Source organism: Rhinopithecus bieti, unplaced genomic scaffold (assembly GCF_001698545.2).
Source record: "Rhinopithecus bieti isolate Rb0 unplaced genomic scaffold, ASM169854v2 scaffold_50837, whole genome shotgun sequence".
NCBI classification, from domain to species: Eukaryota; Metazoa; Chordata; class Mammalia; order Primates; family Cercopithecidae; genus Rhinopithecus; species Rhinopithecus bieti.
The window spans coordinates 29,073-47,575 of record NW_016819971.1 but is presented as its reverse complement, the minus strand read 5'-3'; the positions used below and the strand labels follow the sequence as shown (position 1 = coordinate 47,575).

At 37.6% G+C, this 18,503-nt stretch overlaps 1 pseudogene; it reads right to left on the bottom strand.

The window, feature by feature from the left end:
- The window catches only part of LOC108520129 (NGFI-A-binding protein 1 pseudogene), a 49,829-nt pseudogene extending 33,173 nt beyond the window's left edge, over positions 1-16,656 (bottom strand).
- Between the last annotated feature and the right edge of the window lie 1,847 nt (positions 16,657-18,503).

Here is an 18,503-nt window from a genome sequence, read left to right as displayed (position 1 = left end):
GTCTTTTCCATAATGGTTGAACTAGTTTACAATCCCACCAACAGTGTAAAAGTGTTCCTATTTCTCCACATCCTCTCCAGCACCTGTTGTTTCCTGACTTTTTAATGATTGCCATTTCAACTGGTGTGAGATGGTATCGCATTGTGGTTTTGATTTGCATTTCTCTGATGGCCAGCGGCACTGAACAATTAATATGGACCACTGCATTTAGTCTTCAGATTGAATTTTTTTTTTTTTTTTTTTTTTTTTTTTTTTTTTTTGATAGGGTCTTGCTCTGTCACCCAGACTGGAGTATAGTGGCGCAATCACAGTTCACCACAACCTCTGCCTCCCAGGTTCAAGCGATTCTCCCACCTCAACCTCCAGAGTAGCTGGGACTACAGGCACATGCCACCACACCTGGTTAATTTTGTATTTTTTTTTTGTAGAGACGGGGTCTCACTATGTCGCCCAAGCTAGTCTTGAACTCCTGGGCTCAAGTGATCTACCTGCCTCGGCCTCTAAAAGTGCTGGGATTACAGGTGTGAGCCATTGCATCCAGCCCAGACTGAATGTAGATGCCTGCATTCTCTACATTTTCTATAAGACTGCCACCTATCTCACTGCCTATGTTAAAATCCTGGGTTTCATCCAGGACTCCTACCTCACCCACATAATTTGGTTTATAAATCCAGTGAATTCTACCTCTTCAACAGATCTTTACCTTTTCTCTTAATCCTTATAGTCACTACCTTATTATGAAGCACCATTATCTCTCAGATGGATTACTTTAAGTTTCTGAACCCCTCTCCCTGCCTTTCTAATTCACATTCACCAAGCCAACAGAGTGTTCTTTCTAAACTGCAGATCTAAACATATCTCTCCTCCTAACCCAGAGAAGCATACTCTAAAGCTCTAGCTTGATAGTACACTACTTTGACCCACTCTGTACGTTAGGCTTATTGAACTGTCTGCCTATCTCTGGTCCTGCCTGTATGTCCCTTAATATTTTTTATTTGTACAAATTTAAGGGGTACAAGTGCGATTTTGTTATATGGATATATTGCATAGTGGCAAAGTCTGGGCTTTTGCCCCTCAATTTTTAAGAGTTCTTCATATGTTAGATAGATGTGTCCTTTCTCTGTGTTATATGTTGTAAATATTTTCTACCAGTTTACCTCTCATGTTTTGATTTTGTTATGGTGCATTTGTTATGCACATTTAAAAAATGTAATCAAATTTAATAGACTTTTGTTGCCTCTGGATTTTGAGTCGTGGTTAGAGAGCCTTTCCCTACATCAAGGTTAAAAAGAAATTTATGCATGTTTTCTTCTAGTAATTGGCCTGGTTTTATTTTTTACATTTAGCTCTCTAATCCATTTGGAGTCTATCTTTTTGTACTTGGTGTGAGATATGAATCTAACTTTGTCGCTTTCTTGTGAAACCATCTGGGCTTGTTGCTTTTTGTGTAAAGCATTCTCTTAATAACTTCCTGTATTACTTCTATAGAAACTGGTCTGTTTAAGCTTTCTAACACAAACGGGGCCAATTTTAGTAAGTTTGAATTCCCTTATGATATTATCTATTTCCTCTGGGTTTTCAAATTTGTTTGCATAGTCTTAGCTTAGTCTGTTTGGCTTATTATAGCAAAATGCCATAGATTAGGTGGCTTATAAACAACAGAAATTTATTTATTGCAATTCTAGAGGCTGAGGAGTTCAAAATCAAGGTGCTGACCAATCTGAGCTTTGGTGAAGTCCCGCTTTCTCAAAAACAGCTGTCTTCTCACTGTAACGTCACATGGTGGAAGGGGTGAGGGCTCTCTCTGGAGTCTTAAATAAAGGCACTAATCCCACTTATCAGGGTTCCACCCCTATGACCTAATCATTTCCCAAAAGTCTGACTTCCTAATACCATCATCCTGGGGGTTGAGATTTCAACATACAAATTTTGGGCAGCATAAACCTTCAATCCATTGTGATTATCATATGATTAAAGCATTTCTTCTGTTTCAATGGCTATTTCTCCTTTGTTATTCCTTTATATATTTGTGTTTTTTTTCTCCATTTCTTTTCTTAGTAAAGTTATTTAGTAGTTTGTCCATATTGTTAACTTTTGAAAAAATAATTTTACTTTTAGGTCTACTGTTATTTTGTTCTCTTCATTAATTTCCAATTTTATCTATATTATTGCTTTCTTTGTGTTTTCATTCGGTTTACTTTTTAATTCTTTTTCTAATTTTATGAACTGGGAATTAAATTGAGTTAGTATTGCTCTTTCAGTTTTCAGGATAAAAGTGTTTAAACCAAAAAATTTCCCCTGATCACTGCTTTAAATATATCCCATAGATTCTGATATGTAGTACTTTTGTTGTCATCATTTTTTAAAAATTATGTCATTTCAGTTTGTAGTTTCCATTGTAGTTTGGAGTTGTTTACTAGGAGATTTCTAAATTTTGAGGTGGAAGGACCTTTATGTTTTGTTTTGTTAGTAAATTCTAGTTGTGAGTGCATTTTAATCAAAGAGTGTTTATTATAATATTTATATTTTATGGACGTAATTTTTGTGAACTAATAAGTGATTACTTTTATAAATGTGCCATGACCACTTGAGAAGAATGTATATATTTCCTACTATCATGATGTAGATTTCAATATATATTCAAGATATCTATCCTATTAATTGTTGTTTCCTAATTCATATGCATGTTTTATTTCTATACATATTTTTTGTTCACTTGATTTGTCTTGTAATGAAAATGGTATATTAAAGTGTCCTATTTTTATGAATGTACGTGTCTCCTTGCATCTTCTGTAGTTTTTGCCTTAAAAAGGTAGTTGTTGTGTTATTTAATGTATAACCATGAATAAGTGATATCTGTTCATTATAGACTGTAACTTTTGCGTTAAAATTGTCCTTCTTTGCCATATATAATGCTTTTGGAGTTGAATTCTGCTCTGTGTGATATCAGGATCATTACACTTTCTTTCAAAAGGTTTTGGTGAGCCTGGTAAATTTTTACCTATACTCTTTATTTTTAGTCTCTCTGAATTACTTTGTTGTAGCTCTGTATCTTGCATACAGCATGCAGTTGTTTTTAAAGCAGCTTTATTGAGGTACAATTTATCTAACAAAATTCATCCATTATAAGTGTACAAATCAATGATTTTCAGTAAGTTCGTAGAGTTTTGCAAACATCAACCACAATGCCATTTTAGAACATTTCCACCACTCCAAAAGGATTCCTCAAGGCAATCTGCAGTCACTCCCTGTTTGTGTTGCTATGAAGGAATTCCCAAGCCTGGGTAATTTGTAAAGAAAAGAGGTTTACCTGGCTCACAGTTTTGCATGTTGTACAAAAATGATGGCACCAGCATCTGCTCAGCTTCTGGTAGGGCCTTAGGCTGCTTCCACTCATGGTGGAAGATGACAGGAAGCCAGTGTGTACAGAGGCCACATGGTGAGGGTGGCAGAGAGGTGCCAGGTTCTTTTTAACAACCAGCCCTTGCAGGAACTAATAAACAAAGAACTCATTACCATGAGGATGGTACCAAGACATTCATGATTGATGCGACCGCATGACCCAAACATCTCCCATGATCCCCACCTCTAACTGTGGGGACCAAGTTTCAGCATGGATTTGGAGGGTCAAATATCTAAACCATACACTCCCTATTCTCATCCCCAGATCTAGGCAAGCAATGATCTACTTTCAGTATCAAAGCATTCACCTTTTGTTTGGGAAACTTGATACATATAGAATCATGCAATATGTATTTATTTTGTATTTGGCTTCTTTCACTTAGGATAAAGTTTTTGAGGTTCATTCTTGTAGCATGTATCGATTTCTGATTCATTTTACTGAATAGTGTTCTATTGTATGGATAGACTACATTTTGTTTATTCATTCATCAATTCATTATCATTTGGATTGTTTCTACTTTTTGGTTATTATGAACAATGCTCTTATAAACTTTTGCTATATTTTTTTGTGCACATACATTTTCAATTCGGTTGAGTGTATATCCCTGAGTGGAATCACTAGGTGATAGGTTAACTCTTTGTTTAAAATTCTGATGAACTTTCCATGTTTAACGTTTTAAGAACATACCAAACTCTTTTCTAAAGTGTCTGTACCATTTCACACCTGGCGTGCAATGTATGTAGGTTCCATTTTCTTGGCATTCTTACTAATGCTTGTTATTAACTTTCTTTTTTATTATGGTCATCCTAAGAGTTGTGTAACAGTATCTCATTGTGTTTTTAATTTGCATTTCCTTGAAGACCAATGAGGTTGAACATGTTTTCATGTTCTTACTTGCCATTGCTGTATTTTTGGTGAAGTGTCTATTCAAATTGTTTGTCTAAAATTGGGCTATCATTCTTATTCTTATTAACAGGCAAGAGTTCTTTACATATTATAGATACAAGTCTCTTACCAAGTACATGATTTGCAATCATGTCTCCAGTTCCATGGGTAGTCTTTTGACTTTGTTGTTATGTATTAATCATGCTTTTTTATTTTGTGTATTTTTGAAGCTTTGGCATCTTGGGCTATTGCTGACTGTGGCAGGACTGCTCCTCTCAGGGCTAGCCAATTCCTGGAGATAGTAAACCTGTGAATGTGCTTTCCAGATACAAACCAATCACTCCAGAGCTCCTGCCCTCAACTTTCTTTATCAGGCTTTTATACTCCAAGCCACTATTCCCCTGCCCTTGTCAACTCAGGGCCAAGTACCAGAAAAGGGACAGCCCCTATGTCCCAGATCTTGTTGAAATTATTGAATTATTCAAACCAGTTCCTTCTAAGTACACATGTTTTTCCCTTACTCCTTATGGTTCCTGACCAACTCTGTGCTTCCCCGTGTGGACCCACCATGGGGCATTCTGTGCCTCCTATTTCTAGAGATCTGTGAGTATCAACTTATTCCTTCAAGACTGTCATCTCTATTTTGGTATGTCTTACCATGCCAGATTAAAATAGATCCCAGGTACTGTTAAAACATGATGGTGTCTTTAAAACACAAAAGTTTTAAATTTTGATAAAATCTAAATTTATTTACTTTTTTGTTTGTCACTTGTGTTTTTGGTATCATATCTAAGAAGGATTTGGCTTACCCCAAATCATAAATATTTACACTTGTGTTTTCTTCCAAGAGTTTTACAATTTTATCTATTACATTTCGTTCTATGATCCATTTTGAGTTGATTTTTGTGTATAATGTGAGGCAAGGGTCTGATTTCATTGTTTTGAATGTGGATATCCAACTGTTTCAGCCAAGTTTGTTGAAAAGATTTTTGTACTCTACTGAATTTTCTTGATACCTTTGTCAAACATCATTGTGTTTATTTCTGTGCCCTATCTGTTCATTTGATTTATATTTCAATCATTATGCCAATAACACAGTGTCTCGAATACTGAACACTATAGCTTTTTTTCCTACTTTGCTGACTATTTCTAACAGTAATTGATGTTAGATTTTACCAAATGCTCTTTCTGTGTCTATGAGATGATCATATGAATTTTGTTTGTTAATATGGTGAATTGTATTGCTATATTTTTGAATGTTAAACTCACCTTGAATTCCTGAGATAAGCCCCACTTGGTAATGATTTATTATTCTTATATTGTTGGAGTAGATTTGCTAAAACTTTTTCCAGAGTGTTTGCATCTATAGCTTTACTAAATTTCTGTTTACTTGTTCTATCAATTCTTGAGGGAAGGNCTACTTTGCTGACTATTTCTAACAGTAATTGATGTTAGATTTTACCAAATGCTCTTTCTGTGTCTATGAGATGATCATATGAATTTTGTTTGTTAATATGGTGAATTGTATTGCTATATTTTTGAATGTTAAACTCACCTTGAATTCCTGAGATAAGCCCCACTTGGTAATGATTTATTATTCTTATATTGTTGGAGTAGATTTGCTAAAACTTTTTCCAGAGTGTTTGCATCTATAGCTTTACTAAATTTCTGTTTACTTGTTCTATCAATTCTTGAGGGAAGGATATTTAAATTTTTTACTATAGTTGTGGATTACTTATTTTCTTTTGAAGTCCTATCTGTTTTGCGTTGTTTCAAAGCTTTGTTGTTAGGTGCATACATGTCTAGGATCTTTATGCTGTTTTGATAAATCTGCCCTTTATTACTATGAAATGAATTTCCTTATTCTTGGTGATGTTCTTTGCTCTGCAATCTATTTTGACTATTAATATGCCACTTTAGCTTTCTTTTTGTTAGCATAATGGTATATTTATTCTATCCTTTTACTTTAAGCCTATTTGTGTCTTATATTTAAGGTGTGTGTAAACAGCATACAGTTAGGTCTTGTTTTTTTAATGCACTTTGGCAATCTCTGCCTCTTAATTGAGGTATTTAGAATATTTACTTTTAACGTGATTATTCATATATTTAGGTTTAAATATGTAATCTTGCTTGTTATTTATTCTATACTTATCCTATTTGCTCTTTGTTTCCATGTTCCGCTTTTTCTATTCAGTTTGAATGAATCCAGTACATTTAAAATTTTCATTTTATATTTGTTGGTATATTAGCTATAACTGTTGTTTTTTCAGGGTTTATATACTCATATTTAACTCACCAGATTCTACCTTCAAGTGCCATTATTCCTCTTCAAGTATAGTATAAAAAGCTGAAGATAGTAACTTCCATTTCTGCCCTGCCCTGTCCTTTGGGCTATTGTTGTCATACATTTTACTTGTTTAGATGTTTTAACACTGATATGGTTTGGCTGTGTCCCCACCCAAATCTCATCTTTAGTTGTAGCTCCCATAATTCCCACGTGTCATGGAAGGGACTCGATGGGAGTGAATTGAATCATGGAGGTGGGTCTTTCCCATGCTGTTCTCATGATAGTGAATAAGTCTCACAAGATCTGATGGTTTTATAAAGGGGAGTTTCCCCTACACAAGCCCTCTTGCCTGACACCATGTAAGACATGCCTTTGCTCTTCCTTCACCTTCTGTCATGATTGTGAGGCCTCCCCAGCCATATGGAACTGTGAGCCCATTAAACCTCTTTTCTTTATAAATTATCCAGTCTCAAGTATGTCTTTATTAGCAGCGTGAGAACAGACTAATACAAATACCTTCACTGTATTGCTATTATTTTTGTTTTAAAAGTTGATTTAAAACATCTCTTAAAGGTATTTGCATAAGAAAAGAATCTCAGGTATTTAGCCATGTAGTTACTATTTTTGATGATCTTCATGTCTTTGTGTAAATCCATATTCCATCTGGTATTTTCTTTCTACAAGAAAGAGTTGCATTTGTTGTAATGTGCATCTGCTAGTGATGAATTCTTTCAATATTTATATGTCTGAAAAATGCTTTCTTTTGCCATCATGTTCGAAAATTTTTTTCCCTGGGCATGCAGTTCTAGGTTGACAGTTTTTTTCTTTCTGCAATTTAAAGATGTCACTCCACTATCTTCTCACTTGCATTATACCTTATAAGAAATATTTTATCACCCTTATCTTTGTTCCTCTGAATATGATGTGTCTATTTTTCCAGCTGCTTTTAAAACTTTCTCTATGTCACTGGTCTTGAGCCATTTAATTATGATGTGTTATAATTAAATGCAGTCATAGTTTTCCTCATGCTTCTTGTGCTTGGACTTCACTGAGCTTCTTGAATCTATATTTATAATATTTATCAAATTTGAAAAAAATTTTGGCCATTGTTTCTTTTTTCTTTTGGAAATGGAGTCTCACTCTGTCAACCAGGCTGGAGTGTGGTGGTATGATCTTGGCTCACTGCAACCTCTGCCTCTCGAGTTCAAGGAATTCTCCTGCCTCAGCCTCCTGAGTAACTGAGATTACAGGTGTGCACCATCATGCCCAGCTAATTTTTGTATTTTTGGTAGAGACGGGGTTTCCATATGTTGGCCAGGCTGGTCTCGAACTCCTGACCTCAAGTGATCCTCCAGCCTCGGCCTCCCAAAGTTTTGGGATTACAGACGAGAGTCACCATATCTGGCCATCATTTCTTAAAATACTTTTTTGTTACTCCCTTCTCTTGTTTCCTGTGGGTACTCAAATTAAACCTATATTAGGCTACTTGAAGTTATCCCACAGCTCTTTGTTGTTCTATTTATTAACTTCAATTATCTTTGTGCATAATTGTGGGTAGTTTCTTTGCTACATCCTCAACTTCATTTATCTTTTATTCTGCAATGTCAAATCTATTGCTAACCACATTCAGCTAATCATATTTTACATACTGTAGTTTCCATTATTAGAAGTTTGATTTGGCCCTTTAAAATACATTTTGAATGTATAAATTTAAGGTGTTGAATATATGGAATACAGTCATAATAACTGTTTTATTGCTCTTGTCTGCTAATTTAACATCTTTGTCAGTTCTGAGTTTGCTTTATTTATTTACCTCACATCATGGCATATATATGTGTAAATATATATATATATTTACTTCTCTGCACACTTTGTGATCTTTGGTTTATGATAAGCGTTGCAAATTTAGCCTTTTGGATGATGGATATTTTTGCATTCCTATAAATCTTGAGCTTTGTTCTGGAATGCAGTTGAGTTACTTGGAGACAATTAGCTACTTTTGGGTCTTATTTTGGACTTTGTTAAGTGGGACTTAAACTATGCTCAATCTAGACCTAATTATCCCTACTGAGACAAGACTTTTTTTGTGTGTACTCTACCTAATACCCCATGAATCTTCAGCATTTACAATAATGCTAGTGGTAACCAGTACACTTCCTTGTCCTGTTTGAGTGCAAGGCTCTGTTGCTTCTTATCTTTTCTGATGGTTCTTTCTCCTTAGATAATTTCCTCATATGAATTTCTGATCAATATCAGCTAAATTGTTAAGAATAATCCTTTGCAGATCTTCCAATTTCTGTCTATGTGTTGTACTCTCATCTCCAGTTCTCTGTTTCATGCACTCTAGCTATCTTGGTCTCCCCATAGTGTTAGTGCTGATTCCTGAACTCAGGGAGTTGATCAAGGCTCTTCCTGGGTTCTTCCTTTGTTCCTTGCAGCCTGGAAACTCTTTCAAGACAGTAAGCAGGGAACAATTGTATGGCTTACTTCCATTGCTTCCCATCTCTCAAGATTCACTGTCCTTTTTACCTGCATGCCTTGCAAACCATTATTTTATACATTTTGTTCATTTTTTTTTTTCAGGTGGGATAGTAAATCTGTTACCCGTTTTTCCATATTGGCTAAAAGTGAAAGTTGAGGGCTTTATATTTATTTTAAAATCTTATAGTTTTATTTACCTATATCTTACAGTTCATAGGTCTAGGTTGTTTTTTCTAGGTACCTAGGAAGCTTGTTCAATTTGTAGATTCAGGTCTTTTCTATTTCTGATTTTTTTTTCTTGGATTATAATTTTAAGTATTCACTGTATTTCATTGTCTTGTTTTTCTTCTTTAGAAATTCTGATAATACAAATCTATTTTCTCTTTGTCTGTTTTTCACTTCCACTACTTTTCTCTGACCCTTTAAACATTTTTTCTTAGGTCATTTTCATTCACTTGATTATTTTTGTCTCTTTCTTCAATGCCCCTTATTAAATTTTTATTTGAGTATATTCTCTTATGAGCAGTTTGTTATTTACTCTTCATTCCTGGGATAATTTTGCCTTTTCACAGTTTAGGCAATTATTGATATGTAGGTTGTTTGGCATTATCTCACAGGTCACTGAAGTTCTTTTAATTTTTTCAGTATTTGTCTTTGTTTCAGTTTGGGTAGTTTTTATTGCTTTGTCTTCAAATTTACTAATCTTTCCTTCTGTAGTATCTAATCTGCTGGTACATCTGTCTCTTCATCTGTCAAGTGACTTTTTCACTTCATATTTTTCTCAGCTCTAGAAGTTCTGATTCATTTTCATTTGTATCTTCAGTATATTTTCTCATTGTGTTCATGTTTAGCTTTAAGCCCTTGATAATATTTATAGTACACCATTTAAAGTCCTTGTTTGCTAATTCCATTTTACCTGTCATTTCTGAGCTTGTTTATATTGACTGATTTTTCTCTTGGTAATGGTTTATTTTAATGAGGTGACACACATTATGGAAATTATGATGTTACATGTCTCGATTTTATTGTCTTTATTTAGAGACTGTTGTGTTTTTATTCAGCAAAATTTCCAAGATCTACTTGGGTTCTCCCTCCCTTTGTTGCAGTCTGGCAATTGCCTTGAAGCAAAAAGCCTGGGTAAATATAGGGCTCACCTCATTAGTTCCCCTGCTGTCTTGGATCACTGTCCTGCTTTGCTTCTTGTACAATGTCTGAAAGCAGTTGTTTCATTTATTTTGTCTAGTTTTACAGTTGTTTGTTGTGAGATAGCTACTCTTACATCAGTTATTTCCTATGGGCGAAACAGAAATACTCATAGCTAAAAATTTTGGACTGTATGATGGACATTATTAGTGGTATGTTTTTGTTTGTTTGTTTGTTTGTTTGTTTGTTTGTTTTGAGATGGAGTCTCATACTGTCGCCTGGGCTGGTGTGCAGTGGCATGAACTCAGCTCGCTGCAACCTCCACCTCCTGAGTTCAAGCAATTCTCCTGCCTCAGCCTCCTGAGTAGCTGGGACTACAGGCACATGCCACCACGCCTGGCTAATTTTTGTATTTTTAGTAGAGAAGGGATTTCACTATATTGGCCAGGCTGGAGTGGTATGTTTTTGAGTGTCTGCATTTTGTTGTATTCTTTAATTGTATTAAATTTCATTTTAGCAGACAATTTACTGTGCATCAGCTTAATCCTTTTGAGGCTTATATTTTTGTTGGAGTGGGTCTAGAATAACTTTTACCCTTGAGATAGTTGTTCCCTACTCCTAAAGTGTGGTCTCTCTGGGATCTCTACTGGAATGTCCTGGATGTTCAGTGATGTCTATACATTCTGATTGGTTGACACCTAAGTTTCTTACAGTCTTATGTGAGTTTTAGTAGTTGTCCAGTTGTTTCTTTCTCAGTAATATTTATTTCCTCAGTAGCTATTCTTTGCCTAACCTCCTGGAGGCTTGCTCTGTATATAAATGCTAACTATGGTAGGCAAAATTCTATGATGGGTCCCAAGGTTCCCCTACCCTTGTGTTCATGCCCTCTATGATCTGTTTCCCTTGAGTGTGGGTGGAACCTCTGGCTAGCTTCTAGTCAATAGAATATAACAAAGGCGAGAGATTTTTCGGTGTAGTTAAGGTTGTAAATCAGTTGACTTTGGGTTAATCAAAAGGAAATTACAGTGGATGAGCCTCACTTAATTAGCTAAAAGCCTTTAAAAGAGGTACTGGGTCCTCTGTGAGGTAAGAAATCCCTCTTGCTGATTTGATGAAGTAAGCAGCCATGACGAGAAAGCCCACATGGGAAAAAACTGGGAACTGCAGGTGGCCCCTAAGACATGAAGATGACTGTCAGCTGGCAGTCAGGAACAAAGCCGGTGCATTCAGTCATATAGTCACAAACGAAGACATAAACGAATTTTATGTTTACTTTCATGTGTTTCATTTCCAGTAATCTTCACTTTTCACAAATCAACTTTCTTTTGTCTGAAAATAGAGGAGAAGGCTTGTGTCTTTCACGCAATGTTGAGTCTGCTTGCATAGTATGCTTTTTCCTTGATTATAGGTCACATGTCTTTCTACTTCTTCTTATGTCTACTGTATAAGAGAACCATATAATTGTCCTATTTCCTCTCAGTCTGATAGAGTGAAGTGTTGATCACCTTAGTGCTTGGGACTCAGCTGAAGTTTTAATAAAACTTAACCAAACTCTGGTGCATCCCTCTTACTTGGGGATGGTCCTCCTATGCTTTTTGGGGGGTTGGGGGGCACAGAAAATCTTTATTGCCAAAGGAACAGGAAGCAAGTGCACTCCTCCCACCTCACCAACAGCTTGAAGAGTCTAAAAAATTAGACTGGGTGCAGTGGCTCACGCCTGTAATCCCAGCACTTTGGGAGGCCGAGGCGGGCAGATGACAAGGTCAGGAGATAGAGACCATCCTATCTAACACGGTGAAACCCCGTCTCTACTAAAAAATACAAAAAATTAGCTGGGCATGGTGGCAGGCGCCTGTAGTCCCAGCTACTCGGGAGGCTGAGGTAGGAGAATGGCGTGAACCCGGGAGGCGGAACTTTCAGTGAGCCAGGATCGCGCCACTACACTCCAGCCTGGGTGACAGAGCGAGACTCCATCTCAAACAAACAAGCAAACAAACAAAAAATGTGGACATTGCAAAATAAAGTGTTAGAAACTCAGGGAGAAATGGTCCCTTGGATATATTGGCGCCTAATACTGGGTAACCAATTGACTTTGTTTCAGTGAAATACCTTACGAATGAAAAAAAATCAACTAGTTATAACAAATTATTATATACATTCAAAATAAATATATTATTGCTTTAAATTTACAAGTTTTCATACATTAGTGTTACAAAATTAAAAACCTATTTCTTATCGAATTTCTTCTGTAATTCCAACCTCATCCACTGCTTGAACAACCGGAAGCAATTGATACTTAGGAAAGGTATTTGATTTCAAGATTGCAATTTGTTTGGTTCCACAAAGGAATGGATTAAATATTGGAAGTTGGAAGATTACGTGCATGTTTTTAAAAATGTGGCTTTATTAAAAATTCAAACTTGACCCCTAGCCACCTAAGACACACACACACACAAATAAATGTTTCAAAATAGATTCTAATACAGGAAACGTTTCATGAAACCACTGAGATACTAACCAGTGCTATGGCTAACATTAAAAACTGAACAGTCTATTGAAATCATACTCATAGTATTTCTACAGGCAGTGAACAATACAACCACAATAATTAACCTCAAGCTAGCAACAAAGTTGCAAGGTCCCTAAGAAGCTTCTTCCGTGAGCAAAACACTATGGTACAATTAAAACATTTAGGAAGGGAAAAAAGCTGTTTAACAGTATAAAAGTTGTTTACTGGTGTTTCCTACTGTAAAGTTCTTCCACAAATTAAAATGAAGAAGCAGTTGATATATGTGACAGTGATCTGAGATTACAGTGCAGACATTTCATCTAACATTTGGCTGACAAATTTTAGTGTAACAGATTATGACTTAATATTTTGTACACAGTTATGATCTAGAGCAGAACTAAAAAAAAATACATACTCTAAGTCAATATACACTCTTCTCAACAATATGTGGGTTTAGATGAATCTGTAGGAAGTAGGTGAAGCTGTCAGGTTTGTTTTGTTTTGTTTTGTTTTGTTTTTGAGACGGAGTTTCCCTCTTGTTGCCCAGGCTGGAGTGCAATGGTGCAATCTCGGCTCACTGCAACCTCTGCCTCCCGGGTTCAAGCAATTCTCCTGCCTTAGCCTCCCAAGTAGCTGGGACCACAGGCATGTGTCACCATACCTGGCTAACTTTGTGTTTTTAGTAGAGACGGGGTCTCCCCATGTTGGTCAGGCTGGTCTTGAACTCCCGACCTCAGGCGATCCACCCGCCTCAGCCTCCCAAAGTGCTGGGATTACAGGAGTGAGCCACCGCACCCGGCCATCTTCTCTTAAACCAACAGAAAAAACGTATATTGGCAGATGTATTTGATTTTTTACCATTATGAATTCCAGTGTGAAATTCTAAGTATGCGAGTACGTTATAAACCTCTAAGCACACTCTCATATGTATGCACACAGTCCATTAATTAAATTGGGGGAATTAAAAACGTACTGTCAAGTTAAAATGAATTTTAAGAAAAAACTGCATTCACAAATCTCAAAGGTTTAGAAAAATGAAATCGTAAAATAAATAATGAATATAGGTGTCAACTAAACTTCCAGAGAAATATGCCTACAAATGTGGATGCAGTGATTGTCCACACTTGTGATGGCTGGGTGGGGAGACATTCCCCAGTGAAAGCATCTAGTCTCTCTGTCTTCTCTACATAGAGAAGACTTTCTGGATATAAACAGTACTTAATCTGTTATAGCCTTTGTTAACAGTCACCATCTTTATAACACGTAGGGTTAACTTACTATGTCTTAATCTATTTAACACATTCTGAAATATCAATGCTTAAGTCAAAGCTTTTATACATGGGTATGCTTAGTTCAATTTATCTGTCTATGTAGTAGCTTCCTATCTTTGATACATTTTAAGTAGCTGTTAATACAATCTAGGTCAACTAGTTTAAGAGAGAGATTTTCTACTCTATTGCTCATCTTTTTAACTTTCCTCCACTCAAGTATTTATTGTGTAAACGTGCATTGATAACCAGATATTATATGAGTGAATGCTACACATTTCTTGTTAAACAAAATCAGTTTTGTCAAATATTAAATCCACAATATTTTCCTTGGCTTAAATTGAGTATTTGCTTTCTATTTTTCCATAATGATTGCAATCTTGCCAACAACTACATCACTTAAGCTTTCTTTTACAACTGCAGGCAAAGATCTAAAACTCTGACATATATTTCATTAAACACACAAAGTAGACAACAAAATTTCAAGTAAAATAAACTGTATCCACATCTATTTGAACAAATAGGACTGAACATTCTAGATTTCACTCTATAAATTACCACAAATACATTGCACATTCTTAAAATAAATGAATGCTTACAATATTGATTTGTAAGCCCTTTCCATATAGAAATGACTCAACACAGGATGTGAATGAATCAATGTTTATTGTTATAGATTGCAACACTCTTTTGATTTTGCTCTTTGTGGCCTGTTGTTTTATCTTCCTGTTTCTGCAGGCTACTGTACCAGTCTTTTTACATTGGCTGTGAAATCTGTTTGAGCTTGAATGAGGCAACACTGGTTATTAAGGCTTATTTCTGTGATGGAGTATTATCCTTAAATCTGAATTCCCCATTTCCAGAGAATGGTATCTTGAATCTTCCAGGGTCTGTTTTTTTTTTTTTTTTTTTTTTTGAGACGGAGTCTCCGATCTGTCGCCCAGGGCTGGAGTGCAGTGGCCGGATCTCAGCTCACTGCAAGTCCGCTCCCGGGTACGCCATTCTCCTGCCTCAGCCTCCCCGAGTAGCTGGGACTACAGGCCGCCCGCCAGGTCGCCCCGGCTAGTTTTTTGATTTTTAGTAGAGACGGGTTTCACCATGTTAGCCAGGATGGGTCTTGATCTCCTGACCTCGTGTCCGCCCGTCTCAGCCTGCCCAAAGTGCTGGGATTACAGGCTTGAGCCACCGCGCCCGGCCCAGGGCTGTTTTGATGACTTTCTTTTCTAAGGTAAAAGTTGAGTTAGGGTAGTCTTTTAAAATCCCAAGGCTCTCTGATGAGTGGGACTTTGCCTCACTGGGATAAAGTCTGCTCAGCTCCCCATCCACCACAATATGATGGGGTTGTCTGTTCTGTAAATTAGGCATTTGGAGATTCAAAGGTCTTTCTCCTTGTCCATCTGAGTTATCGGAAGTCAAGTCATTAGGACTGTGCTCTTCTGAGCTCTGCCTGTAAAGCCCTGCAGACAGCCTCCTCTTGGCATGCTGCAATCTCTCACAGCCAGCTTGGTTGCAAAGGAACTCCATCTGCTTTGCCATCACCTTTTCAGGCTGCTGTGAACTAAGAGCTGTGAGTTCTTCACTCTTAGCTCTAGCCTGCTGGAAGAGCGTTTGCACAGAATCCTGGAAATCTGGAAACCCATCCTCCACTTTAATCCTCTACAAGGATAATTCATCTCTTTCTCCACATTTTGACTTGGTGGTTCTGTAAGTGTATTTATAGGTGACTTCTTGAGAAATCTGCCTAGCCAAGGCAAAAAGCTCATCTCTTCTTGTCAGCAAAGCATTATCCTTCACACAGAGTTGAGTAGTCACTTCATTAACAGTGAGCTCATGAAGCATGAGATGTTTTCCATCCTTCCTCTTTGAGTCAAATCTGCCATATACTCACTGTATTTCCAAATTTCCTCCTCTTTGTGTGGATCATTATCGTTCATCTTAAAGATGTGCCCAATCATTTTGGCCAACTTCGGTTTTTTTTAGCGGCTCTTTCATTTCGTTCAAGTCACTCTTCGGCAGTGTGGGGACCATCCGCTCCACACACTCGGCCACTGAGAGCACAGCAGCAGCATCCAGTGCCTCGGTGCTCTCCTTTGGGGACGTGTGGGAGCCCAGGTCTGCTGGGGAGAGGCTGTGCTCACTCTTGGTGGCATGGTGGCCTTGCCAGAGTCTGGATTTACCAGCATCCTGCAGTGCTAGGCTCCCGACCACATCTGACTTCCCCTGTCCCAAGCTCTGCACACAGGTGGTGGCAAAATTGGGGAAATTGGGTGGTGAAAACATTGGGTGGTAAAACTGGGGATTTTAAATTGAGGTTCCCAGGCATTGCTAAACTCCTTTCATAACTACCGCAGGATATTCCCAGCCATGTCGGTGATCCCTCTGGCAGTTTATAGATGGGTATGCTACTGACAGGAAGGGAAGTCAGCAAGTGATTGAAAAGTCCAGGATTTGTGACCCAGTCTCTCAAAGCCTTCTGTAGCCTTCTAACATGAAGGGGCTTGCTAACCATGCCCACAAGTGCCATGATTTCCAAAAACTCCACTTTTCCTGCTTCACAGAGTTGCTGGACATCATCATCACCTTGTTGGATAAAGGCATCAAAATAAGAAAGCAGATTGGCTTTTTGTAATATTCTACACAGCTGCAACTCCCCCAGGGTCCTGGGTAAGGCCACGGCCATTACTGTGGATGGGTTTAACTCAGCTAGCAACTGCCGCGGTCTTAGGCGCTCTCCTTGAGGACTGCTGGGCCCCAACTCCGAAGCGACGGCCCCTGGCTCTCCCTCCTCCGGCGGCTGCGGAGGCGGAGGCCGGGACGCCCCCGATCACATCGAGGAGGGAAGGGAAGGTGGTGGGCGTTCTCTCCCTGCTGCCCCCCAGCTCGGTCCCGCCGCTTCTTCTCGCCCACCTGCCCGACTGCGCTCGCTTGGCTTGGCCTTGGCCGCGGTGGCGGCAGCGCCTCTCCCTACTCCTGTGCTTTTAATTGAGAGCCATGTAGGTCTCTGTTTCGTCAGCCCTAAATGACCTAGGAATGGTAATGTCAAAAGGGTGAAGTAGTCATGTAAACCCTCCCACAGATGACAATAATAGAAACTGGATGATACACCCAAAGACAATTATTTAAAGACACTGAAATGTCTCTAAGAGCATCCAGAATACAGATAATAATTTACTCTAAAACTTCCAGCTGTAAGATTGTGATTTTGTTGCTTTATAGTAAAAGGATGACCCGCAAACCCCACAGCTATGACTACTGAAAATAATGTTAGGAAATGATAGCCTTACCAGTTCAAGGTGCCAGAGTTCAGAATTCAGGGATGTAAAATCAACTTGTAATTTTAATTCTAGAAATATGATTACAATTTTTAAATGGCAATTCTATTATTAAGGTAACTGAAGCAGGAATATGACCCAAATTCGGAATATAAATTATATCCAAATCTCTGAATAACATCAGAAAAGCAGTCTGACACCAAAGAGAAATCTATTCTTGAAAGATAGGAGATAAAAACTTAAGCTACAGCAGTTTTCCAGAGATGGACACCAAAGCTCTAGAGGGCACTTGTAATTCTTTCATGGATTATAGATTTTGTAATCCATAAAAGATTTTGTGTGGTGGTGGAGATGATGAGAAAGACCCGAGTGTCGGAAAGGTTTGAGAATGAGGATACAGGTTAAAGAGTGGAAGATTCTCTCCATTTCTGCCCTCTTACCCTTCAGGTAGGCCCAGATTCGAGTAGTGATATCACAACATCAAAGACAAATAAGTCCTTGGGTTAGAAAAATGAATAGCAGCCATTGTCCTATTACTGGGTGATCTTTTATGGCCATAGTGTTATTCAAACAAATTTAAATGGGATAACTCATTTTAAAAAAAAAATTTTCCCCCCACCTTTGAATTCTGATAGCATTTCTTTCACCAGACCTCTTACTTGGCACTCAGCATATGTAGACTTATACAATTTTAGGGCTGGAAAGAACTTTAAAGTTCATTTAATTGAAGTTAACACTTGGTGTAGGAATTTCTTCTATGATGTCTCTACACAGATACTTATGTAACCTCTGACTGAACTCTCCTGGTGATGGGGAACTCTCTACTGCTCAAGACTGCTTCACAGCTGGATAGCTACATATTTTGTTGGAGTAGACAGAGGACAAGTCTGAGCAAGAGACTAAAAAGAAACCACAAGAGAAGCAGAAGGAAAATGAGGCAAGAGTTGAGTCCCGGAAGCAAAGGCCAAAGAGAGACTTTCAAGATTGAAGGTTAACCTGACTAAACGTTGCTGTCAGGACCAATAAGATGATAATTGACATGTGCCCATTGAATTTGGCCTTAAGAACAGTTTCAAGGATAAATATGGAGGTTGTACCCAAAATTGCAATTGATTAAACCATGAATGGGAAGTGAGGGAAAGGAGGCAATGACCAGTAATGATTTTTCTCAATAAACTTTGTTGAGAAAGGAAAGAGATATGACAGTACCTAGAGTGAGATACAGGATTTAGAAAATGGTTTTTTTTTTTTTTTT